The sequence below is a fragment of the Oryzias melastigma genome, linkage group LG18, assembly GCF_002922805.2.
Source record: "Oryzias melastigma strain HK-1 linkage group LG18, ASM292280v2, whole genome shotgun sequence".
NCBI lineage: Eukaryota > Metazoa > Chordata > Actinopteri > Beloniformes > Adrianichthyidae > Oryzias > Oryzias melastigma.
The window spans coordinates 17,334,737-17,340,682 of NC_050529.1; the positions used below are offsets into that span (position 1 = coordinate 17,334,737).

The following is a 5,946-nucleotide window of genomic DNA, read 5'->3' on the forward strand; positions in this document are numbered from 1 at the left end:
ACAAGCTTAAAATCCAACATTATTCTGCATTGCAGAGCAAAAATACATCATCCCAAGATAATCGCGTCCCACATATGTGCTGTCAGTCTAAATGTGCAAGTTAAGAAAAAGAAAATAGAGGGATAAGAGGCTAAATATATAATGAATGATCTAGTAGAGGTTTTAATATAAGCTTAAAATATTTACATGCCTTGGTAATTTTTTTTACATAGTTTTAAAGAGCCAGCAGCTTACATTTAGCAAATGACACGTTTTTTTCTTACAGGGGGCAGGCAGGAAACTTCTCCTCAGCTGGCAGGTGTTGAACTCACAAGCTGCAGTTTCTGTTTAAAACAAAAATAAATCAATCAATATAAACAAAATCGATATTATTGTATTGATATAAATACAAACAAACCCCTATGTTTAAAGACATATTTACTTTAATATTTCTCCAAACAGTTGCTTTTATTTGTTGAGAAATAATTGAAGTATTGATGTCTTCATCAAATCTAAATCCATTATAGGCATCAGTGCAGACACTGCTGACAACCCAAAAAGTGATTTCTGATTTGTTTCAGAGGTCCCAATAACAAGCCATAGGAGAAATAATGATACCTTTGTTTTTTTCCCTTAACATGTGTGGTAACGCAGGGTTCTTTTTAAGAAATGAACCTCAATGAATGAGCACACTTCACCGCTCAGCCTTGGCGCTATCTCCTTTATTCTTCTTCTACAGTCTCTACATAACACAGTACTCCACAGCGACTCTTGTGGCGAAGTAGCACAATTACCTTGAATATACAACATATTTCCCCTCTGGTTAAACAGATTCTTACCTAAACAGTTTGTTTTAAAATGATCAACATCTTTATTGTAACCTGTTAACTCAGAAAAAGTAGAAATCTTCCCCATTTGTATCTTGTAAAAAAAAGCCTTCAATAGCTTTACTGTAACTTAACTCAGAAAGAAAGTAGAAGTTTCTTCTCTTTAAACTGTGTCACATAAGCCCATTCTTAGCTGAACAGTTTAGGCATCAAAAATTAAAACATTTTTTTTTTCATGCAACTTGTTTCATAATCTAGAAATAAAATGTATACTCTGCCAGCTACAAAACAATCCAACAATTTCCCTCTTTTTTTTTTTCTTTTAACCCCCCAAAGGCCATTGGGAACGATGAATGTTCATAATCGTTTAGCCAAGCTGGCTTCTTCCGAACCCTTGCAGGTCGGGGAGTTTCAGCACTTGGCTCCGGCTCAGGTGCTGAAAGGACAGCACCCAAGATGTGCTGGGATCCAACCTCTATCTGAGGTTCTGAATGGACAGCTCTCGTGTCGTCTTCCAAGGAATTTTCTGGAACCATTGCAAGGTGTGAAGCATTCCATGTGCGTCCGTCCTCCAAAACAAAAGAACTCACACCAGCTTTTTGGACTACTCCAGAAGGTGCATGAAACTTTGACATTCCTTTTTTAACATGGAAAGGTTTTGTCACTCTCACCAAACTTCCTTCTTTGATCTTTGATGGCTTTGCACCTCTCTTTGCATCCGTGTAAGTTTTCGCTGCAGTTTGTTTTACCGTAACCCTCCTCCGCAGTTGTTGATCCGGATCCAACGTTCTATGGCTCCATTCGCTTGAGGTTAGTATAAAGACACTTTCCTGTGCTTTATGTGTCTTAACTCCAGATATTTCACAAATTCACTGGAGGTGAACTGTCTCCCATTATCACTGACCAGTTCTGTTGGATTTCCGAATCTTGAGAACACCGTAGACAGAAAGGTTGTAATAGCTGAGGTTGTGACAGAAGAAGTGAAAGCGACCTCCGGCCACTTGGTGTAATAGTCTATCAGTGACAATCTCAGGAGGCCGACTCGAATGGCCCCACAATGTCAATTCCAACTTTTTGCCATGGACCATCAGGCAGTTGGACAGGCTGCAGCGGCGCTGTATAGACTTTGGCACTTTTGTCATTCATCTGACATGTCACACATCTTCTGATGCTTTCCTCCACACATTTATCCATGTTTGGCCACCAGTACAACTCACGCAGCCTTTGTTTTGTACGTACAATGCCCTGGTGAGTGTCATGCGCCAGATTAATCAGTTGTTTTCGCAAGCTGACTGGAACCAAGCGTCGCTGAGAACCTCGAAAGACTATTGAGTCTTGGACAGAAAGTTAATCTTTTATGAAAAAAATAAGGCTTGAGTTCTGCTGATAAGAACTTTGCTGATTTAGGCCATCCCTTTGGAATTTGCTCTCTTAAGGTGGTAAGTTCTGGACAAACTTCACATGCTGTGGTTAAATCCGTAACTGACAGCGCTTTTAACTCAGTGTCCAGCAGGGCGACCAGTTCAGGTTCTATTATCGGTTCTGTATCCTCTGATGAGGGAAGCGGCAGTCTCCAGTCAGCAGCAAGATTTTGAACACCAGCACGGTACACCACATCATATGTGTAACACAAGAGTCTGGCTGACCATCGTGCGATGCGCATTCCTGCACCTCCCAGTCCTTTTGTAACAAGTAGAGTGGTCAGGGCTTGGTGATCGGTGCGCAATGTGAAACGTGTCCCCCACAGGAACGTTCTCCACTTTTCAACCGCCGAGACACAACCCAACGCCTCTTTTTCCACCACGGAGTATTTTCTTTCTGCTGGTGAAAGTGAACGGCAAATGCAACTGTACGTTCTGTCTTATCTGGGTGAATTTGAGTCAATATGGCTCCTAAGCCATAGTCTGACGCATCTGTGGACACAAGCGTTGGAAAATCAGGATTCAAAACAGCTAGTGCCGAGCTGTTCACAATCAAGCTCTTGATCTTTCCAAAGCTGTGTTGTGCCGCTGAAGTCCACTTGAATGTAGCATCCCTCAGAACTGCCCTCATTGGCTCCACCACAGTCGCAAAATGTTCCACAAACTTTTCATACCACGCAGTGAGCCCCAGGAATGAGCGTAGAGTCGTGGCATCACTGGGTGCTGGAGCATCCATGATGGCTTTTAGGTGCTCCTCGTTAGGCAGCAGACCTTGAGCAGAAATAACATGTCCCAGAAACTGCAGACTTTTTTGGTTGAAATGACACTTTTCTGGGTTAAGCTGGAGACCAGCATTCTCCAGTGCAGCTAAAACTGCTTGCAGATTCCGGTCATGGTCATGCTGATCCTTACCGTAGATGATGACATCGTCCAAATAATTCTGGACTCCCTGGAGATTTTTCAGCACCAAGGACATCAGCCTGGAAAAAGCACTTGGAGCTGAACACAAACCATAAGGTACTCTGCGGAATTGGAAAAGTCCTTGGTGTGTTATGAATGCAGTGACATCACGGCTTTCTTCTGCCAATAGTACCTGATGATATGCATTAGCCAAGTCTATGGTGGAGAAAACTGTAGCTCCATGCATGTTTGAAAATATGTCATCCATGTGTGGGAGTGGATGACTGTCCATTATTATTGCTTTATTGGGTTCACGGTAGTCCACACACATTTTCACTTTTCCATTCTTCTTTAGAGTGACCACAATTGGTGACACCCAAGGCGATGCATCAATCCTCTCGATCACATCAATCGCTAGCAGCCTTTCTATTTCAGCAGAGACAGCCTCTCTGATGGAGACAGGAAGTCTTCGTAACTTCTGTTGTACAGGCTGAGCATCCTCTTTCATTTTTATTTTGTGGACAAAACCTTTAGCGATACGCAGCTTTTCACTGATCACAGCAGGTGCAATCTCATCTACCGGGGCAACAGGCTGAGTAACAGCAGGCTCCAACGCCGTCTCCATGCCAGTATTGTTGTTTCCAATGGAAAGCTTTAAAGTCCGAAATAAATCCAGTCCAAGCAGAGCTGTGCCTGTTTTCACCACGTACAACATAGCATCTGAAGCCACTTTCACCAGAAAGCTCCAGACCGGGAACCGACTTATCAAGTCAATCAAATGAGCTTTGCTTCGTCGCTTTGTTCCGATGATGAAGAAGAGGCAGAATCTCATGGATAAAGATCTGCTTTGTGGTGGAGAAAAAAACGTTTTTAAGCACACGCCCATTATTCTTGGACCCGTTTTTAAAGATACCTTTTAAGAGATTTGACATCATTTCCAAGAAGCCAATATTTTTCTTTGGGAAAGAATAGTGTAAGAGGCAAGTGACATAACTGGGCATTTAGTTTGTGGCACAAAGAAGCCTTCTTACCTCCGTCAGAGCATGCAGCTGCCCCTCGTGCACGCACACGCCAAAAAACCTGAAGGAAGAGCAGAGACATTAAGGGGTTTTCTGGGAAACCAGAACCCATTACAGGTAGCTCTCGAGTCTGGTTACCTGAGTATGTTAGGGTGTGATAATCTGTTCATCAGCTGGACCTCCCTGAGCATGTTGGCTCGGTTACTGGCCAGGATGTTCATCTTCAGAGCCGTCACCTGACCCGTTACTCGATGTTGCACCTGGAAGACAAAGAAAGGGAGGTTTAATATTGATCACATGGCATGAAAAGAAATGGATCCTTTCAACGCAGACTCAATAATTCCTGGAAAGCTGCCATGAAACCTTAGCAGACCCTTCGCACATTGCTATGGCAATGGCTCCGTCTGGTAGCCATGGAGACGCGACATGCTTCCCGGCAGTCCACATGCTTGCGCACATTTGCTTGGCATGTACTTTGACTTCCAAAGCAATGCAGACACTCTGCAGACGGTGTTTGCACAGACGTGGAGCGAGAGAGGGGGGTTCTTATGTGGTGAGAAAACTGAAATAACTAGTGTGGAAGCAATAAAAGAGTCCGTGTATTTGTATGGTGGCGCAGTGGTTAGCGCTCTTGCCTCACAGCGAGAAGGCCCCGGTTCGAATCCCGGCTGGGACCTTTCTGTGTGGAGTTTGCATGTTCTCCCCGTGCATGCGTGGGTTTTCACCGGGGACTCCGGCTTCCTCCCACCGTCCAAAAACATGCTTCATAGGTTAATTGGTGACTCTAAATTGCCCCTAGGTGTGGATGTGAGAGTGGATGTGTGTGTGATTGAGGCCCTGAGACAGACTGGCGACCTGTCCAGGGTGAACCCCGCCTTCGCCCATCAGTAGCCGGGATAGGCTCCGGCACCCCCGCGACCCCGAAAGGGACGAAGCGGCCAAGAAGATGGATGGATGGATGTATATTTTCTCTACTTTCATTTTGTATTCTTAGAAAAAAACAATCATGTCTGGATCTGCCCAAAAATCATGGGTTTGTTTGTGTGCCGTGTTGCAAAACACATTAAAGTATTCAATCGCTGCTGAATCCCACAATTCAGTTGGGTTTTTTTGCTTAAAGCATTGATGTGGATCAATAAAGATTGGCCCTTTTGAAACAAAGTGCTGTCGACTGCAGCCTTTAGTGCATTCAGAAGTCAGAAAAAGTGCGTCTGAAATCCAGTTAATCCTCAAGTCGTTCTGGATCTTCAACACAAGCTCAGACTGATGGAAATGTTGGGGTTCTTGATACCATTCGGTACCAAACCGTCACCGTCGCGTCCCGCTAATGCTGCCAAAAGGCGGTTACGACACAACCGTAATTATCGTGTTCCACCTGAACGACGAAACATCAAGAACTAATCAGCAATGGAGCGTAAAAGGTGCACCGCCACAATAAAAGCACAGACATGTCTAGTGCAGTGAAAAACAAACAGAGTTAAACCTCCTGAAAAGGAGGGAGTGGAGGAATTAACACCTCGGATTGGCAACAAAACCATTTGAAGTCAAATCTGGAGAAGAAATAACACTGGCAATCACAATGGCGTCTGAAAATTACCTTTTTTGTGGAACATTTATAAAAAAAATTTAAAAGAAAAAAAAAAGTAAATCAAACTTTTTTTCAATCCTTTGTAGTTTATAAATGTCCTCCTGACACATTTTTAACTTTATCACAGAAAATCAATTTATTCTCCGTAGGCACAACCAGAATTAAAGCTACGTTAAATTATAATCCACTGGATTATAAAGCAGATTTTCTAT

General features: G+C 43.4%; 1 long non-coding RNA gene across 1 annotated transcript; it reads right to left on the reverse strand.

Moving 5' to 3' along the window:
• Window positions 1-304: 304 nt before the first annotated feature.
• Window positions 305-4,471, reverse strand: LOC118600117. Its single transcript, XR_004949686.1, has 3 exons — window positions 4,285-4,471; window positions 4,159-4,207; window positions 305-323 (listed from the first exon to the last, which is right to left on the reverse strand). It is a non-coding gene; the product is annotated as an uncharacterized LOC118600117 (long non-coding RNA).
• Between the last annotated feature and the right edge of the window lie 1,475 nt (window positions 4,472-5,946).